General features: G+C 48.7%; 1 protein-coding gene across 5 annotated transcripts in view; it reads left to right on the forward strand.

The window, feature by feature from the left end:
* Positions 1–299: 299 nt before the first annotated feature.
* P2RY2 (purinergic receptor P2Y2) overlaps positions 300–21,065 on the forward strand; it is a 98,916-nt gene continuing 78,150 nt past the window's right edge. Inside the window, exon 1 of one of the 5 annotated variants that reach the window (XM_089775787.1) lies at positions 300–801. The gene's annotated coding sequence lies outside the window, so the exon portion shown is untranslated. The remainder of the gene's footprint in view (positions 802–21,065) is intronic. The other 4 variants (XM_089775785.1, XM_089775786.1, XM_006130864.5 and 1 more) reach the window with 4 other exon arrangements.

A 21,065-nucleotide genomic window follows, 5' to 3' on the forward strand; every position in this document is an offset into this window, starting at 1 on the left:
GATTTCAGGATTCAGAAAACCTATTAATTGAAAAAAAATCATTTGGCTGTATGCAGGAACATGTTCAAAATCAGAGCTGGATTCTGGAATTCAAAGATCTGTATCACCCAAACCTCTAGATTCAAACACTCACACTCTGCAGTCAGAATTTTAGTTTGCAGAATCTGCATGTTGCATATAAACTGGACAGAGAGCAAACACCTGACCAGCTAAGATGCTGGCTGTTCTACATCTGGATTCATTATGGGCATCTGGAGCCCATTTGCATTTGATTCTGACTCCATTGTGGTCAGGGAAAGCAAAGCACTCCCTGAAAAAAGTCCACTGGCCACTTCGGATGGCTGTGAGTTGTTGGGTTGCTTTTTACATCTGCCCATCTTGCTCCCCGTAGGTCAGAGTCATCGATCCAAACTAGAACAAAACTCTTTGTTGCTCTGGCAGCTGGAAACCGGTTTGATTCCCATAGTTATTATAGCAAAACTAGTGTGGGCTGGCTGGAGATGGCATCACTGGCACTGATTGCATTGCACTCCGCCTCTCCACGCCAGGCGGCTGAGCAGTCAGAGCAGTAAGCAGAGCTCCCTCGGCAAGCAAAGGGTGAGCTTGCCTTGACAGGCAGGCGCTCATAGAAGCTGCTGCTACTCACAGTGTAGGCTCTCCTCTATCAGGAAGGAGGGGAAAGCGACAAAGAAACTGCAAATCACTTTCCATCACAACTGAGCATGAAAGTGACCAGGGAGAGCGCGGCTTGAAGGCAGCCAGAAGACAACGGTCTTCCTAGAGACTTGGAACAACAAATCTGTGAGTGTGAGATTTAAGCTTGATCATCGGTGTTTTCTCTTTCCTCCCCTTCTTCCCCCTCTACTCAGATTTGTCTGGGAACGATGGTCACAAACTCTGAACTAAGGGGGATCTGTGTGTGTGTGTTCACACTCTGAACTAAGGGGTGTATGTGTGTGTGTGTTCACACTCTGAACTAAGGGGGATCTGTGTGTGTGTGTTCACACTCTGAACTAAGGGGGATCTGTGTGTTCACACTCTGAACTAAGGGGTGTATGTGTGTGTGTGTTCACACTCTGAACTAAGGGGTGTATGTGTGTGTGTGTTCACACTCTGAACTAAGGGGGATCTGTGTGTGTGTGTTCACACTCTGAACTAAGGGGATCTGTGTGTGTGTGTTCACACTCTGAACTAAGGGGTGTATGTGTGTGTGTGTTCACACTCTGAACTACGGGGGATCTGTGTGTGTCCCTGTCCCCAGCACTGTACACTCCCCATAACTGACCTCTCCAGGACTTATCTTTGGTTCGGGGAGAAGAGCTGAACATCGAGGGAATTGTGTTGCTTGAACATTGGACCCGGCTTGTGTGTATGTGCGTGTTTCGCGCGCCCACACCCAGCTAATCACCCGGCGTCACTTGTTGCTGATTGTCTCGGTGTCTCTCTCCTACCCTAACAACAGGGCAGCTTTGGGCTCTGCTCGCTCGCTGGCGGCTGCCGGGGGCTATTTGTGAAGAGGGGTGAGAGCGGCTGCCCTGCCGCGGCTGAATGGCCCTTCCACGCCCGGGAGCGCCAAGCCAGGCTCTGAAGCCCGGAGCAGAGACCCACTGGGGAAAACTCCCCTTTCGAGCTGGAGCCAGAAAGCCCCCGGCCGGCCCCACGCTGGCTCCGCAGTCGGGGGAGGCGGGCAGCGCCGCTGCGAACACGCTCCGGCCGCACGTGGGGACTGGGCGCGGGGCTGCGCTGCCCCAAGCCAGCGGGAGGCGGCGGGCGGGAGCGGAGCGCTGGGCACCGCTCGGGCTTCGCTCTGGCCCGCGAGCGCCCAGCAGCGCCCAGAGCCGGGTGCCGCGCTGCGCCAGGTCCGGGAGGGGCCTGGGACTCCGCCTCGCCGCTACCAGCTCCTCCCCGGACCGCTGGCGGGGGGATGAGGGGGCGCCGGGGGCAGAGGCGAGTGACCAGCTGGAGCAAGCGACAGGGTTGGGCCAGGGAGAAGGGAGTAGGCCTGGTTGTTGGCTGCCTCCACCTGTGTCAGGGGCCGGACTCTAAGCTTTGCAGGGCAGGCACTGCCTAGCCCATCTTCCTGCAGCGCCCAGCACCTCTCTTCCCTCCCTGAGCAGCCTCTGGACGAGGGATGCTACATTTCAATTAATGAGCTACTTGATGAGTCGATAAGGGCCCCTCCACCTTTGAAGTGGAGCAACAGCCCCAGGACTATTGCTCCACTTCAAAAGCAACCGTGCTGTGGGGAGCATGGGGCCAGCGGGGGGACTCAAGCAGCCCCCTGCTGGCCCAGGGCTGCATGCTGTGTTTCAAAGCAGTGCCACATGGAGCCCCAGATCAGTGGGGGAGTCCCAGTGGGGGAAACCCAGCTGGCTCCCCCTGGCATTTCAAAGCAGCAGCACTGCATGGATCCCAGGGTCTGGCCTCAGGCTCCACACAGCGCTGCCGCCTTTGAAGCTTGAAGCGCTGCTCCCCCCCTCCCCTCCTCTGCCTCTTTCTGATACAGGCAGCAAGGGAGGGGAAGTGACTAGTGTGTCGACTATCTGGTAAGCATTTAGTCGACTAGTCCTTCACATCCATACTCTGGATACCAGTGAAGAGGCCCTAGGGACCTGAGCCCTGATCAGCACAGCAGACAGGCATTGAGGGGCCCAAAGCATATGTAAAGACCAAAGCTGCTTAAAGATTTGAAATCTAGAACCCTCTGTTCATTGGTTGAGCCTTAGCCAGGGGGCGGGGCTATCAGGAAGGCCAGGGTTTTATAAAGCCCATGAGTAAGTGACCAGAGAGCTTTGCGACCTGGGGCAGCTAACAGGGAGTTTCGAGAGGGAGTTTGGAAGGGGGTGAGGGTCACTTGCCATTCCTTGAAAATTTTTAAACTAAACTAAAAACAAAACTTCCTGATTTAAATAAAAACCCTATCATTACCCTCTGTAGGAGAGAATGCAGGCAGAAGCCCAGCAGCAGAGTGGGGGCTATCCTGTTTATTGCACTCAATGTAGCATGTATGATTACCTGCCCTGTGGGCAGCTGGCATATGTGTGCATTCGGTACAAGGAGTTCCAGGCCCTCAGAGACCGTGTATGGGCTTTGGAGGCCAGGGTGGCTGAATTGGAGGGGCTAAGGGTGGTCGAGAGGTACATAGATGAGGCTTTCCAGGACACTGTAGAACTGTCCCACCTCTGATCAGATGGCCCCTGTGCTGTTAAGGATGAAAGGCTCAGGGAAGGTGAATATTCAACTGGAGCAGAGGGAAATGATCCCATAGTTGGGACCCTCCTTCCAGAGGATGTTATGGTATCCTCTCACATTGAGGAGACAGCTCTGGGGGAGGGAACTGCAGCTGTTAGGAAAAGGCAGGTGTTGGTAAAGGGGGATTCGATCATTAGAAACATAGATGGCTGGGTTTGTGATAGCTGGGAGAACCATATGGTGACTTGTGCAAGTCATATGGTGACTTGCCTGCCTGGTGCGAAGGTTGCGGAACTCTCGAGACATCTAGATAGTCTTATGTGTAGTGCTGGGGAGGAGCCCGTGGTAGTAGTACGTGTAGGTACCAATGACATAGGGTAGGGTAGAAGAGAGGTTCTGGAGGCCAAATTTAGGCTGCCAGGAAAGAGATTGAAATCCAGAACATCTATGGTAGCATTCTCTGAAATGTTTCCAGTTCCACACGCAGGGCTGGGTAGGTAAGTAGAGCTTCAGAGTCTCTATAGAGAGGCGGGGTTTAGATTCAGAAACTTGGGATAAGAGGATCCTATACAGGAAGGATGGGCTCCATCTAAACCAAAATGGAACCAGACTACTGGCATGTAACATTAAAAAGGTTGGAGAGCAGTTTTTAAACAGGGCTGGGGGAAAGCCGACAGGTGCGGAGGAGCATGTGGATCGGATAGAGACATCTATTAGGGGAGGTTCTATTAATAGAGATGCTCCATGTTCTAGTCAGGAGGAGAGGATGGAAGTATGGGTCGGATCAGATGACACAATCAAATGAAAAAGTCTAACACATCAAGAAATGGCTGACAGTGACAAATTATTAAAGTGCTTAAAGACAAATGCTAGAGTCTAAATAGTAAAATGGGTGCCTAGGCATCATGGAAACTTGGCGGAATGAGGACCATCAATGGGACATAATCATACCAGGGTACAAAATATATCAGAAGCACAAAACAGGTCATGCTGGTGGAGGAGTGGCACTATATGTGAAATAAAATGTAGAATCAAATGCAGTAAAAATCTTAAATGAGCCAAAATGTTCCATAGAATCTCTATGGATAATAATTCCATGCTCCAATAATAACAATATAGCTGTATGAATATATTATCGACCCCCTGATCAGGACAGTGATAGTGACTATGCAATGTTTAGGAAGATTAGAGAGATTATCACATTAAAAAACTCGATAATAGTGGGGGATTTCAACTATCCTCATATTGATTGGGTACACGTCACCTCAGGATGGGATGCAGAGATAAAATTTCTTGATACCTTAAATGACTGCTTCTTGGAGCAGCTGGTTCTGGAACCCACAAGGGGAGAGTCTATTCTTGATTTAGTCCTAAGAGGAGTGCAGGATCGGATTCAAAAGATAAATATAACTGGACCGCTTGGAAATAGTGATCATCATATAATAAAATTTAACATCTCCGTAGTGGGAAAAACACCCCAGCAGGCCAACACTGTGGTATTTAATTTCAGAAAGGGGAACTACACAAAAATGAGGAAGATAGTTAAACAGAAATTAAAAGGTACAGTGACAAAAGTAAAATCTCTGCAAGCTGAATGGAAACTTTTCAAAGACACCATAATAGTAGGCCCAACTTAAATGTATACTCCAAATTTAAAAAAATCATAGTAAGAGAACCAAAAAAGTGCCACCGTGGCTTAACAACCAGGTAAAAGAAGCAGTGACAGATAAAAAGATATCTTTTTAAAAGTGGAAGTCAAATCCTAGTGAGGAAAATAGAAAGGACCATAAACTTTGTCAAAGTAAATGTAAAAATATAATAAGAAAAGCCAAAAAGGAGTTTGAAGAACAGCTAGCCAAAAACTCAAAAAGTGATAGTAAAATGTTCTTAAGTACATCAGAAGCAGGAAGGTGGCTAACCAACCAGTGGGGCCCTTGGACAATCGAGATGCTAAAGCAGCCCTCAAAGATAATAAAGTCATAGAGGAGAAGCTAAATGAATTCTTTGCTTCGGTCTTCACGGCTGAGGATATTGGGAAGATTCCCAGACTTGAGCCATTCTTTTAGGTGACAAATCTGAGGAACTGTTCCAGAGTGAGGTTTCATTAGAGGATATTTTGAAACAAATTGATAAACTTAACAGTAACAAGTCACAGGGACCAGATGGCATTCACCCAGGAGTTCTGAAAGAACTCAAATGGGAAATTGCGGAACTATTAACTGTGGCTTGTAACCTATCCTTTAAATCGGCTTCCATAGCTAGTGATTGGAATATAACTAACTTGACGCCAATATTTAAAAAGAGCTCTAGAGGTGATCCTGGCAATTACAGACCGGTAAGTCTAACATCAGTACCGGGCAAATTAGTTGAAACAATAGTAAAGAATAAAATAGTTAAACACGTGGATGAATATAATTTGTTGAGGGAGAGTCAACATGGTTTCTGTAAAGGGAAATTATTCCTTACTAATCTGCTAGAGTTTTTTGAGGGGGTCAACAAACATGTGGACAAGGGGGATCCAGTGGATATAATATACTTTGATTTCCACAAAGCCTTTGACAAGGTCCCTCAGCAAAGGCTCCTAAGTAAAGTAAGTTGTCATGGGATAAGAGGGAAGGTCCTTTCATGGATTGATAACTGATTAAAAGACAGAAAACAAAGGGTAGGAATAAATGGTGCATTTTCTGACTGGAGAGAGGTAACTAGTGCGGTCCCCCAAGGGTCTGTCCTGGGACCCATCCTATTCAACTTATTTATAAATTATCTAGAGAAAGGGGTAAAGAGTGAAGTAGCAAAATTTGCAAATGATACTAAACAGCTCCAGAAAGTTAAGACCAAAGCAGACTGTGAAGAGCTTTAAAAAGATCTCACCAAACTAAGTGATTGAGCAACAAAATGGCAAATTAAATTTAATGTTGATAAATGTAAAGTAATGCACATTGGAAAAAATAATCCCAACTATATATACAATATGCTGGGGGCTAATTTGGCTACAACTACTCAAGAGAAAGATCTTGGAATCATTGTGGATAGTTAGAACATAAGAACATAAGAATGGCTGTACTGGGTCAGACCAAAGGTCCATCTAGCCCAGTATCCTGTCTGCTGACAGTGGCCGGTGGACCGAAGACAATGATCAAGCGATTTGTCTCCTGCCATCCTTCTCCAGCCTCTGACAAACAGAGGCCAGGGACACCATTTTATCCCCTGGCTAATAGCCTTTTATGGACCTAACCTCCATGAAATTATCTGGCTTCTCTTTAAACTCTGTTATAGTCCTAGCCTTCACAGCCTCCTCTGGCAAGGAGTTCCACAGGCTGACTATGTGCTGTGTGAAGAAGAGCTTCCTTTTATTAGTTTTAAACCTGCTACCCATTAACTTCATTTGGTGTCCTCTAGTTCTTCTATTTTGGGACCTAATAAATTGCTTTTCTTTATTTGCTCTCTCCACACCACTCATGATTTTATATATCTCTATCATATCCCTCCTCAGTTTCCTCTTTTCTAAACTGAAAAGTTCCAGTCGCTTTAACCTCTCTTCATATGGGACCCATTCCAAACCCCTAATCGTTTTAGTTGCTCTCTTCTGAACCCTTTCCAACACCAAAATATCTTTTTTGAGGTGAGGAGACCACATCTGTACACAGTATTCAAGATGTGGGTGACCATAGTTTTATTCAGGGACAGTAAGATATTCTGGGTCTTATTTTCTATCCCGTTCTTAATAATTCCTAACATCCTATTTGCCTTTTTGACCGCCGCTGCACACTGTGTGGAAGTTTTCAGAGAACTGTCCATGATAACTCCAAGATCTCTTTTCTGATTTGTCATAGCCAAATTAGCCCCCATCATACTGTATGTATAGTTGGGGTTATTTTTCCCAACATATATTACTTTACACTTATCCACATTAAATTTCATTTGCCATTTTGTTGCCCAATCACTGAGTTTGGTGAGATCTTTTTGGAGTTCCTCACAGTCCCTGAAAACATCCACTCAGTGTGCAGCGGCAGTCAAAAAAGCAAATAAAATGATAGAAGTCATTAAAAAAGGGATAGAGAATAAAATAGAAAATATCTTAATGCCTCTGTATAAAACCATGGTACGCCCACGTCTTGAATACTGCATATAGATGTGGTCACCTCATCTCAAAAAGGACATATTGGCATTGGAAAAGGTTCAGAAAAGGGCAACAAAAATGTTAGGGGTTTGGAACAGGTCCCATATAAAGAGAGATTAAAAAGACTTGGACTTTTCAGCTTAGAAAAGAAGAGACTAAGGGGAGGATATGATAGAGGTCTATAAAATCATGACTGGTGTGGAAAAAGTGAATAAGGAAAAGTTATTCCCTAGTTCTTTTATTGTAGGAATAAGTAATCACCAAATTAAATTAATAGGCATCAGATTTAAAACAAACAAAAGGAAGTTTTTCTTTACCCAGCATACAGTCAACCTGTGGAACTCCTTGCCAGAGAAGGCTAGAATTTTAATAGGGTTCAAAAAAGAGCTAGATAGCCATTGATGGAGGTTAGGTCCATCAATGGCTATTAGCCAGGATGGGTAGGAATGGTATCCCTAGCCTCTGTTTCTCTGGAGGTGGGTGACGGGAGGGATCACATGAGGATTACCTGTTGTGATCCCTCCCTCTGGGGCATCTGGTATTAGCCACTATTGGCAGACAGGATACTGGGCTAGATGGACCTTTGGTCTGACCCAATATGGTCATTCTTATGTTTTTATGTTCTTATGTAAGGACTGCCCTCTTGGCTGTTAGCAGAATGCTCACCAGCTGCTGTAGTAGAAACTTGTAGCTGTAACTGCTGCACCACCTGGATGTGGTGCATTGTCCCATCTAGTGGCTTCAAGACCACTTAGAGAAATGAGTCTGCTCTACAGCCTTAGCTACCAGCCAGCTGGCTTTTCGCTCATGGGGTTGAGGTTCGATTCTGCCCGCGGGCATCTGCGTTACATAGCCTCTTTTCACCAGGCACGTGGAGAAACACATTAACTGGACATGGGCAAAGGAATTGCTGTATATGTTTCTGTTGAAAATGAAACATTTTGCAGAAACGCATTTGTGGGGAAGGCTCCTGGGGTCCAGGCTGTAAATTCAAGCGCAAAAGAGCTCCACCCCAGAATGTCCTGCCTAGAAGGGAGGGTGACAGCTGAAAGCAGAGTAGCCCAGTGGTTAGGGCACTCACTTGGGATGTGAGACCCAGCTTCAAGGCCTTGTTATGGCTGCTCCTCAGGGCTGGAGCACACCAAGCCCCTAGCATGCCAGTAGCATCCAGGTTACCATCAAACCTTGGGGCTTCGACGGCTAGGCTTGAAGGCTCTGGCCCTGCTCCGACACATGGCCAAGAGAAAGGCATTTTACTGGGGCTGGCAGGAAAGAGGATGGTTACAAATACTCTAGGTATGGAAGCTCAGACAATCACCATTCAAAGAGAGACGTCATGGTTCTGGTTTGGTCAGTGTGTGTGTCAGGGCCAGGAGCGGTGGAAGTGCCCTTAGTGTGGCGAGGTACGGGGAACACCAGCACCCAAACTGTGGCCCTGCCCTCCTGTGTCACCCTTTCTCTCCAAGCCTCAGCTCTGGCACTGCCCCTTCTTCCCAAGCCCCCACCCTCAGCCCTTGTCCTCAGGCTCTTCCCGTCAGACTCCCCTCCTCTCCCCGCTCGCTCTCCACCCCATCCCCATTGTTCATTCTCAGGGACAGAAAAGTGATGGGGCCATGGCCCATGGTCCCTGCTGTTCAGGCACCCTGGTCGGGGCTCTTCAGGACCCTGGTCTGAGTCTGGTTGCTCATCAGGCAACAGCGCGAGTTAGCACCCTCCAGTTACTGCATGGGAGCTCGCCCCGCTCGCATGAGAGTGACCGCTCTGCAGGCCAATCCTGGCACTACCTGGAGCAGCAGCATGATTGGAGCAGCTGCTGAGTTGTGGTCACTCCAGATGGTGCCTCCCCACTGCTGGGTTAGCTCAAGTATCAGCCTCCCTCCAGCGTCTCTTGCCCCCCACCAGCTGGCCCCTTGCGTGAGTTTAAAGCACCATCTTGCAGCCCAATAGGCTAATTGGCCCACCTGGCCTACGTTAACCTCATCATAGGCCTTGCCACTCTGGTTCCTTCCCCAGTAACTGCTGCTCCCCACAACACCCCCCATCCCCACCGTTCCCCCAGCTGCAATGTTTGGCTGTCACAACTCTGCATGTGGCCCCAGGGGGCTTTTTTGCAGATCCTGGCTTGCCATGTGGTTGCTGCTTCCCAGCAGAGTTTGTGGCTGGGTCAGGACCCTTCCCTCTACCTTGACAGGGGTATGAGTAATGTGCTAGGGAGTGTGCTGATGGGAACTGTAGTACTCTGCTTAGCAGCTCCATCACACCTGCGTCTTCTACTTACTGGCCCACATGTGTCTGTTTTAAGGTGCGTCCCATTCTCGTGCTTTTTCAGAACAGAAATCCAAAGTCCTCGTTTTCATTCCACACTCTCAGACTCCTGTTTGATTAAACACTTGTGGCCTACTTTCCTTCCTTGGAGTGACTCGGCTTATGCCTGATGGACTGATGTAGAACCCCCACTCTTCAACCTCTTTGCAATTTTACACTGCTGTCATGTTGTCAATCTCAGCTGAGTTAACATCAATTTACACCAGAGTAAATAAGCTCAGAAGGAGGCCCATAATTTCTAACCAGTCTAATCAGTCAGGGTATGTCTATACTTGCACCCTCTTTTGAGAAAGGGATGCAAAGGTAGACATTCAAAATTGCAAATGAAGCTGGGATTTAAATATCCCGTGCTTCATTTGCAGGGCTTGACAAATAATAGAGTCTACTTGCCCATGGTGAGTAGATTGCAACCCGGAAGAGCCAGGTTGGGGCAATCTGCGCATGCGCAGATCACTGGACAGTGTGGCTGGCGAGTGGGGCTCACTGCGGTTCAGCGAGCCCTGTTCATTTGCATATTCGCGGACGGGCACTATTTCAAAATACTTTATTTCTAGATAAAAACGCTGTGTAGAGGCTGTTATTTCGAAAGAAACCCCTTCTTCCAAAAGAACCCTTACTCCTCATAAAATGAGGTTTACCAGTTATTTCAGAAGAAGGGGTTTCTTTCGAAATAACCGCATCTATACAGCATTTTTCATTTAAAAATGAAGTATTTCGAAATAGCGCCTATTCGCAAATATGCAAATGAAGCATGGGATATTGAAATCCCGGCTTCATTTGCACCTTCGAATGTCTACATTTGCATCCCTCTCTCAAAAGAGGGTGCAAGTGTAGACATACCCTCATTTAGTTTCCTGTTGATCAAGCACAAGTCTTGAGCAAACTGACACAGTTTTTCTTTGGAATGCTTGGTTAAGCTAAGAGAGAGCGAATGCAAAGTCGGTGGGTTCTATGTTTGCGGGGGCAGCTTTTGGTCTACATATCTTATTTCCCTTTCCGCTCCAGTTTTCTGTCCACTTTATTACGAAATAACGTAGGGAATCTGCCATTCCCTCTGTGCAATAAATCGCATCCCCACTCCAAGCAGACCCCCCCACATGTAATTACTGTACTCAGTAACATTCCAGGGGTGATATACTTGCAGCGTGAAAAATCATCCACATTCTGAAATGTTCAGGGATTTCACTTTTCTGTTTAAATAATAACAGGAATGGATCCTTCTTCTTCCTTTATGTGCACTCAGAGAGTTCTTTGTCTTCCTTTCCCATAAAATCCATCAGTAAACATTCTCGTTAAATTAAGCACATCTCAGCATCTCAAGGGTGAAAGCTTTGCAAATGAATCTTCTTGAATCCTGGAACCCTTCCACATCTCCTTTCCAGGCAAAAGGGCTAACTTATAGCAAGTATTTACAGAGAAGTGGAGAAGTAAGGCACTTCAATATGGAGTTTAACTATTCTGGCAATAATTTACTTCTTCCTGTCCATACAGAGGAAATTAGCTCTGGGTAGTAACACAAGTGTAAAACCAAAATAAGCAGGTTTACCTGATTGCTAAAGCTACCCCCATTTCAAGTCCCTGCTAAATAATCATGTCTCCCATGATGCTCACAGGAAGTGTCTCAATCCAAGGTTATTAGTAAATAGTAATAAAAAAATAAAAGTGGATCGATGTGAGATTCCAATAGTCTTCCAACAAACATTACTTTACACTATGAGTCATCCCACTGAAGACAATGGAACTGGCATAAGGTACTTCTAAATCAGAGTAGCAAAATCTGTCCCTAAGATATTTTTGTGGCAACTCTTTCCATAGTATCTAAGACAGTGATGGGCAACCTAAACTAGTGAGTGGGCCACATGAGTGGCCCTCCTTCATCTCAGTGGGCTGCAAGATTGTCCTAACCAAGATGATCTCCCAGGATAGGGTAGTTTTCCTAACTGGGCTTGTGTACCTAGTATTTGTGGGGTGTGCCAACTGAACCATTAGAGTTGCCAGGTGTCCAGTATTGACCCAGACAGTCTGGTATTTTCTACTCCTCTCCGGTCAAAAAAATCAGAAAATACCGGACACCTAAAATGTCTGGTATTTTCTGATGTTTTTCCCGGCCAGGAGGTGAAAATACCAGACTGTCCGGGTCAATACCAGACACCTGGCAACCCTACATACACTCAGCAATTGGGCCCAGCCCCCACCGCCCATGCCGCTTAACTGGTTCTGCAGGGGAGCTGTCTGGCCCAGAGCAGGGAGGGAGGCAAGATGGCCACCGGTTGCCAGCAGCATGTTAGGAGAGGCAGAACCCAGCCCCTTCTGTTCTTAAAGGGGCCATGCTGTTTTTTTTTTTTTTAATTTAAATTTTTTTTTGCTTAATGATTCTTTGGATCCTTTTTTATTTCTCAACAACTTTGGTCTCCCCTCCCCCTTTTTTTCCAACAGAATTTTTCCCCCCTTTTTTGGGGGGTGTGTGTCAATATTTTTGGTTAAACCATCTGGCAACCCTATGAACCATAGCTGTACTCCGATTGGATGCAGAGGGAGCTCAGGGCTCTCACAATGTTGTGTGCAATCGGCACACTCCTCATTTTACCTGCCCGTGCTTCCCATCTGTGTCACTTTAGCAATACTGGTTGGAAAAACTATGTGGACAGAAGCCAGTGGAATGTGGCAATTCTGCATTGGCAACAGTAACATTGTCTCGTAGGCCACATGTAGAACTCTGATGGGCCACATGTGACCTGCAGGTCACGGATTGCCCACAACTGACTGACCCAAGCCCTGCTTCTTTGCTTCTATATATCACATTGTGAGCTGGACATTGTCCATGCTGAAGTATGACCTGCATAAATTGTGCTTGCACATTTTTGACATATGAAGAAAAAGGGCTCCCACAAAAAAATTAAATTCCCCCCTTAATGTTACTTTTTCTAGAGGTGGTTGGAAAATGTTGTGAACGATCACACAATTACTTTCTAATTCATTTATTTTTAAATATTTCAACCAGTTCTAGTCCATGTGCAATGGCAAATCTGGTTTGGACAGAGAATGTTGGAGTCTTGCAAAGCATGTTTATTTTGAGCTCACTTAAACAAAGGATCAGGTGTACAGTTGCATTTTCTCCAAAATTTTAGCTGGGCATTGAATTTACAGAATATTATACAGATAACAGTTTTAAACAGATTGACTGACTGCAAAGCTCCCCCCCCCCAATTGCTCACAATTCATTCTCTTAACATTTGTACCATAATTTCAAGCAGTCATCATCCATGTTCCCTTTAATTTTTTCTATCCGTATTCAGAATAAATGTTATATGCACCCAAGTATGTGCTAATGTGCACCACCAAAAAGAGACACATGCTGCCAGTGGTGGGCACTGTGCCCATCAGCTAGGCAGCATTTGAATCTCTTCTGGGCAGCCACTTAAGCATACAGCTTACAGGAAACACTGATCATCATAGAGCACTGGTTCTCAACCTGCAGCCCATGCGCCTCTGATAGTTCCAGTTGGCAGACAGCTCTGGCCCATGCAGCATCCTAGGGCCATACAAGTAGTACCAGATGCAGCCCACAATGGTTACTAGATCCACTGTCAAAGAGACTTCCAGGAAAGACCAAACCTAGATTACTAATCCAAAAAGCAAGCAGTCTCCTGCTCCTATTTATAAAGTCTTTCCAGATTTCATTATCTATCACAAAGAACCTTAAAGCTCACAAGCCCAATTTCTTCCCCTTTTATAATGTTTGCAAGTTTTAAATGACACTGACCTTCCTTAGAAAATAGAACGGCTTGGTTTACAGCCCAGAGTTCTGAAGTCATCACACCTGCAGTGACAAAAGGTGAAATGCTGTAGCATAAGTCTGGCCAAGAACAAGTGAAAGAAGAGCGCTGTTGCAACTGAATCTGTGTTGAGTCAGTCTGAGAACCTGCTGTGTCGTGAGCTTCCACGACTCCTATCTTCCAATTAAATTAAAATAAACAAGATTGTGGCTGCTTTGATTCTGCATAAGAACATCTGTAACACAGACAGATCCCAGTCGTTGGCAGGTGGGCTTGAACCTGGGATCTCAGTATTAAGTGCATCTACCTCATGAGTTCGAAACCATGTAGGCCTTAGGTAAGGCTGTAGAGCAGACTCATTCATCTTTCACAAAGGGCTTGTCTTCACTTACCCCAAGAGATCGATTTTCTGGGATTCAATATAGTGGGTCTAGTAAGGACCTGCTAAATCAATCGCTGATGGCGCCCCTGTTAATCCCGGTACTCCACTGGGTTGCAAGGAGTAAGGGAAGTCGGTAGGAGAGTTTCTCCCGTTGACCTCCAACAATGTGGATGTCTCAGAAATTCAACTTAATTCACTATTCTTGTAGCTAGAGTTGCATTTCCTAGGCCAACTTTCATTTGTAGTGTTGACCTAGTGTAAAAGATTTCAGTACCACTAGTTGGGATGGAACACCACACCCTGGAGTTGCACGGGTTACACGTCCACACCGAGATTTAATGCACTTTATCTACTCCACTTTAAATTCATACCTTTGTTAATTCAGATTAACTCTTCTGAGTGTGCCTGTGTAGACACAAGAATCATGCTGTCTGATTCAGGAATTAGAATGAAAAGGGGAAATGTTTCAGATACCTGGGGATTCCCTTGTGTAGCTTGCTCCATGCCCATCACACAACCTTTGATGGAGGGGGCTAATTAGTGCCCATTGTGATATTGACTCACACCATGTTGACACCTGACCGCTGTTCTGCAATGCCCAGGTACCCACAGAGTTGCAGCCTCGTTCTGAAAGCATATCTGCAGCTGCCCCTGCTCTTCCTGCTCGCTGTGATTTCTGTGCTGTCATCAGCCCTGGAGGTATTTAGAGGGTGCTTTAGGTTTATGTTGCCAGTCCCTGCTCAGATTTATCTGCTGACGAATGAGGGAAGTGGTGTAAAGTAAGGGATGGTTCCCCTCCCTCCTTACCCGAGACAGCGTCTTGGGATCCAGTAAGAAGAGGTGTTAGGAGAAGCAGAGGCGGGACAGCCCTAAAATCTGCCTGCCCAGACCTGTGGCTGAGTCAGCTCCTCTCCCTTTCAGGACTAGCAGGAAAGGTAAACACAGCCCAGGAAAGGAAGGAAGGGCACGACCCAGCGTTCTGCTGTTATGGCCCTGCTCCTCGGTTTGGACCAAGCGCGCTGTTTAAGCCAGATGCAGGAAGCTTGTCTGAGGAACAAGGTGATTTCCTGTTGTGGCTGCATCAGGCCCTCCTTGTGTCTTCTCCTGCCTCCAACGCTGTCCCTGCTTCCTGCTCTGCACCTGCCTCAGCCCTGCCTCCGCTCCGGTTCCCACCATAGTCCTGCTCCATGCTTTATCCTTGTTTCTCCTCCATTCCCTGCCCAACGCCTCACCAGTTCCAAACCGAGTCCCGGACTTTGGCTTGACCTTTGGCTCTGGCATTGTCATGTGACCTCAGCTCTAACACTCAGGGGCTACGTCTACACTGGCATGATTTTCCGGAAATGCTTAAAACAGTTTTCCGTTATAAGTATTTCCAGAAAAAGCGCGTCTACATTGGCAGGATGCTTTTCCGGAAAAGCACTTTTCCCGGAAAAGCGTCCGTGCCAATGTAGACACGCTTTTCCACAAAAAAGCCCCGATCGTCATTTTCGCGATCGGGGCTTTTTTGCGGAAAAGAAACCTGTGCTATCTACACTGGCCCTTTTCCAGAACAGTTTTCCGGAAAAGGACTTTTGCCCGAATGGGAGCAGCATAGTTTTTCCGGAAAAGCACTGATGATTTTACAGTAGATCGTCAGTGCTTTTCCGGAAATTCAAGGGGCCAGTGTAGACAGCTGGCAAGTTATTCCGGAAAAGCGGCTGATTTTCCGGAATAAGTAGCCAGTGTAGACACAGCCAGGGTATGTCTATACTACAGAGAAGATCGAAGCAGCCGCTGTCCACCTTCCAGGGTTCAAATTAGCAGGGCTAGTGAAGACAATTAATTTGAACTGAGAGGGGCGGTCCGGTCGATGCCAGTAGTCCTGCTTCCATAAAGACTAAGGGAAGTTGAAGGGAGAGTGTGCTTCCTTCGATTTCCTGCAGTGTGGACAGCGCCAAAAGTCGAGTGAAGCTACTTCAGCTTCAGCTATGCAATTAACGTAGCTGAAGCTGTGTATCTTAATTCAACTTTATCCCGTAATGTAGACGTATCCTCAGCGACAAGTCCTGGTTCTGACTCTGGCTCGCCCCCTGGCTGTGGTAACTGGCAGTTGATGCTGCTACTGACCCTTGGCTTTGTTCCCCAACCTGAACACCTACTCTGACTACTGGACCTGACTCCTGCTCTGACCACCAGGCCAGACTGCCTGCAGCCCACTCCATAACAGTGGGGAGTTACATCCAGGAATTAGTCCCTGCTCCTCGATTCAGTGCTGGCCCGGCCCTGGCATTGGAGTAGCCCTGAAGCTGCGCCGACTTACAGCAGAGAAGAGCTGATGTGACAGACCCCACTCTAGCACTCCTCACCTCCACCAGCTCACTCCCAATGACCTTGCATTTCCCACTCGCTGACCCACATGTGTCCACCTGCGCTGGAGGCTCACATGCGCCTTGGCAAATCTAGCGCAGTCTGGGCTGCACAGCTGGCTGCCCCAGGCTCTACGTGGAAATCTTGTCTATATTTTTCCACACTGCTCTGTTGCCCTTGCTGTTAGTTCAATGACATTTTGATCTGTAATGTCACGGTGTTGTCATTGTAGGGGGCCTGACCCACAAAGGAATCGTGTGAAGGTCACAAAGTTATTGTAGGAAGGGGTTGCAGCCCTGCTACACTTACTTCTGCACTGCTGTGGGTGGTGGCGCTGCCTTCAGAGCTGGGCAGCTGGAGAGCAGTGGCTGCTGGCTGGGAGCCCAGCTCTGCCAGCAGCAGCCCAGAAGTAAGGATGGCTTGGTTTGGTGTTGCCACCCTTATTTCTGCACTGCTGCCTGCAGAGCTGGGTCCTCAGTCAGTGGCTGCCATGCTCCAGTTGCCCAGTGCTGAGAGCAGCAGTACAGAAGTAAAGATGACATGGACATGGAACGGGCACCCTTACATCTGTGCTGCTGCTTGGAGGGTGCTGCCTTCAGAGCTGGGCACCCGGCCATGTTACAACTAGCTCTCCAGTTGTCTGGCAGTGAAGGTGGCAGTAAGAGGCAGGGTCCTTCCAAGGCTCAGCCTGAGTTTTCCCTCCAGTGAACATGCAGCTTTGAGCCGTCTGGTCCCAACTAACCAAATGAGATATGAAAATACTGGAGTAGCCCAGCTCTCCAATGGGAGCTGCCTGTTTGAATAACAGGCAGCCACAAAGCACTACTTCCCCTCCCCTCCGACTCAGTTATTCACAAAAGTACATGGCCGGCCAGGCAGGCTGGCTGGATGACTGAGAAACATTTTAAGCTCTGCAAGCCTTTAGCTCTGCAGGCAGGCAGGCTGGTTTGTCTGCTGGCTGGTAAGTCTTCTGGCCAGAGCCTGCCTCTGGCAGTCCAGCACCTCCCTTCCCCAGCCCTCTGCCCCCCTACTTCTGCCCCACTCCTGCATCTATCACCCCCTCCCAGATCTGGTACCCTAATCTCCTATCCAGATTACAATCCCCTCCCACTCTAGGTCACATCCGCCTGCACCACCGTCCCCTTCCCTAGGTCACAACCACCTCCTTCACTCAGACTCCCTCTCAAACTCCATTCTTCCTCCTGCACCCCAAGCCCTTACCTCAAGCTCCCTTCTGCACCCAACCTCCATCCCAGACCCCACACCTCCTCCATTAATATCATGGAAGAGCATGGCCCTCGGCCACTTTCCAAAATCTTGGAGTGGCCCCTCATCAAAAATGATTGCCCACCCTACTCTGGAGCCAGGAGCAAGGGTTAAAGCTGCTCTCTCTGTAAGGGAAACTTCCAGTGCAGGCGAAAGGAGGAGGAGTGACTCTGCTCTGGTTTACAGGAAGCCACGTAAAGCCCAGAAAGTGCATCCATTTACAGTTTGGAAATGAAATCTGTAATGCACATTCACATTTGGCCAGGAGCATCCAGCCAGGTATGCCCCTGATGTCGATGGTGTGAGGCAGAGAGCTTCCCAGCTGCGGAGTGCTGCTCAGTTCAGTGTCGGGAAGGGCTTGTTTGGGTGAGACGCTCGTGCTTTCCAGCTCCTTCAGCTGCATCGGTTCACTGGGCCGTCTGACTCAGCAGTACCCAAAGGCCGTGCGAATGAATTGCGAGTACAGTTCAAGGGATTTTTCCCCATTCAGCTTCCCCGCTCCGATATTTTCACCCCTCGTTTGGTTGCCTATGACTGGAAAGTCGCTCGTTTGCTGTAGCAGAGTCAGTGACAAGACAGAAGTCACTAATCTAAATCGGCCAGATAGATGTATACCATTCAGATCCTGCACTGGGCGCATCCAAAGTCCAGGCTGCATTTGGATCTAGGGTTCTGGCTCAGTCTACTGCAGGCCAGCTAAGCAGAGCATCACCCAGATCCAAGGTATGTATTTATTTCACAATAGCGCCTAGAAGCCCCTCAAAGGAGTTATCAAGACAGTGAAAGGGTGGGTGGGGAAACTGAGGCACCGCGAGGTTAGATTTGCCTAAAGTCATACACTGGAGCTAGACCAGGTTTCCTGTCTCTCATGCTAGTTCCCCACCCACCAATTTCCTGTTTACGCTCCCCGCTTTGCTCTGGGCCTGTCACTAGCACACAGCCTGGCAGCCTTCCTTGTCTCAAATCGCTGGTGAGCTTTGGACCCAAACACTCTCTGCTCTCACAGGAAGGGTTTGCAGGGCAGCAGGTGCTGCCCCTGGCATTGTGGTTATTTCACTGGACCCGTTGAGCTCTTGGGTAGTCTCCTCCATCCGTCACATCTCCCCCCTCCCTGCCCCCATCCCTGAGCAGGCTTCGCGTGTATCCCTGGGCCAGCAGAGCCCACCGACAGAAACCCGCGGGCACACTGAAGCCATCCTGCTGCTGAAATGAAGGGGGAGGCTCTGGCACTGCCTGCCGGAGGCTTGGCTGGAGGGAGTGTTATTCCGTGGTCTGTGTCAAAGGAATTGATGGTCTCGTTCCAGCTCGTAGCTGGCAGCTGCCCACATCACACAAAGCACCCCCCCAAGCACTGGACCTGGCTGGCCCCCTGGCTGGCAGCGTTCGCAAAGGAGCCGAGTGCTGGAGAGAGCTAGGGAGATTGTCACCCTTTGGGTCCAGCTACTGTGCAGATGGGGCTTGACCGGAGGCCAGATGGGCCAACACAGGATGGCTCTCTGAGCCAGAGAGATGCAGGGACAGTCAGAAATGACAGTCGGAGACGACTGTCAGGGAGTGTCAGGGACCATCGGATCGAGCTCATTGCTTATGGTGCTCCTTCAGGACAGGGGCAGTGCACTGGCAGGAGCAGTAGGCCCAGATGCCCCGTGCTGGCTCTCCATGGCTGCCAATCCAGCATCACCAGCACTTTATCCAGGCTGGTCTCTGCACTTGGACACCACCTCTGTGTTAAGGGTCACTTCGTTGTCTCAGGCCAGGAGCTCCTAGCTCTTAGATTCTCTGCTTGATGCTGCGGGGTTGGGATTTTCGCGGTGCTTGCCATGATGGCCACATTGTCGCTGCCTGGCCTATTTCTTCCTTCCCTTAGCACTTCCATACCCAAGCCAGCTACTCTTGGGTGGAATTGAGAAGGGAAGCACAGAACCAGCCGGCATCTCCTGACTTCATAACCCAGCCCCCTTTTTCCCAGGTCCCCTGGCAGCCGTGGGAGTTATTTTAACGAGTGAAAAGGCTCGAGGGGTTTCACTAGAGGTGGCATTTGGACACTCCCTGTGCTGAGCATCTCAGCTCACCATAACACACAGCACCGCCAGGGCAGCACTTCAGATTTTGGCTGGGGGAAGGGAACTGTAACTGTGATCCCAGGGAAGAGGTGAAAGCCAGCTGGTGTGGGCCAATGCAGCGCACTGGTAAGAACTGGCCATGGGACAAGCCCACACATGGCTGACTTTTTGCTCCCCATCACATCAGCGGGGAAGCAAAAGGGGCAGCTGTCCTGGGGCCAGCATTTTAAAAGGGCCCGAGGTTCCTGGTGGCAGCAGCCAGGATCCTTGGGATCTTCAGATCCTTGCTAGAGTTCCAGAGCTCCCAGCTTCTGCTGCTGCAGCACCCGGGCTCCCAGTCGGTGGCCATGGAACACTGGCTGGTGGGGGGAGGGGGTCTGCCCCCAGTCCTGCTTCTTAAGCTGGATCCAGTGCAAAGTGCATTAGTAAGTCCTGGAGTCTACTTTCACCCCTGTTCCAGGGGTTGCTTAGGCACCTAGAAACTTTAGTTTTTAGCAGATAACTTAGCAACCCGCTGATATGAACACTGTATCTAATTCCTACATAAAAGGTTCAGAAAAGGGCAACAAAAATTATATGGGGTTTGAAACAGATCCTATATGAAGAGAGATTGAAAAGACTTGGACTTTTCAGCTTAGAAAAGAGGAGACTAAGGGGGGATATGATAGAGGTCTGGGGAGCCCAGGCTACAGCTGCTGCCAGTAGTGGGGCTTCCTGCTCCATCTGTCTCCAGTGACCTCCTCACACAGGAGGCCTCCGGCAAACTCCATTAAACTCTGCTGGCCCATGGACCTATGTGATCAGTCCAGGGCCTGTGGGAGAACAAGGGCTGAGTGCTGAGCCAAGCACAACGTAACGCATGTGACACGCTGCCTTTCCAGGCCTTCCCCAGTGCTTTCCGCAAGCAGCTGGCTGCATTCAAAACCGCACCTGCCCACACACCGCCCATTCAAATCAATTCAAAGATTGGCAGCAGCGTGTGACGAGTCCCTTAGCAATGCCTGGGTTTGTTTCCTTGTTCCTTTCCATAAGGTCATGCCGGAATGGTCAGGCTCACTAAGGGTTTGCCTATGCAGGGGAAGCGTTCAGTGGCATTGATGCAGTCACATGGCGGCTGACAGAATTGCCGAGCTGCTGGGCAAAGTGTGTGTGTGGGGGGGGGGGGAGGGGCTCTGGCTCCATGCTCCTGGAAGGGGTGGATCCTTGGGTGGAAGGGGTGGATCCTTGGGTGGAAGGGGTGGAGCTGCCCCGCCCCACACACACACACCAGGACCATACAGCCAGGGCTCCAGTGGCAATTTTAAGAGTCCAGGGCTCTGGGCTTACATAATAATGAAGCTGCAAGCTTCAGGCCCTTTAGAATCACTGGACCTTGGGGCAGGAGCCCTCTTTGCCCCCCATCGGCAGGCCTGACCATTGCACCTTCAGAAATAATTCTCCCCCTTGCTCTGAAACACCCCCAGTCTGATCACCCTTGGGACACTCTCCAAATGCAGCCATTTCCTAAGGCGTGGGAAAGTGGAGTGGGGAGTGTCTTAGGGTATGTCTACACTACCCCGCTAGTTCGAACTAGCGGGGTAATGTATGCATAC

The sequence above is a fragment of the Pelodiscus sinensis genome, chromosome 1 (assembly GCF_052426305.1).
Source record: "Pelodiscus sinensis isolate ZL-2025 chromosome 1, ASM5242630v1, whole genome shotgun sequence".
Lineage (NCBI taxonomy): Eukaryota > Metazoa > Chordata > Testudines > Trionychidae > Pelodiscus > Pelodiscus sinensis.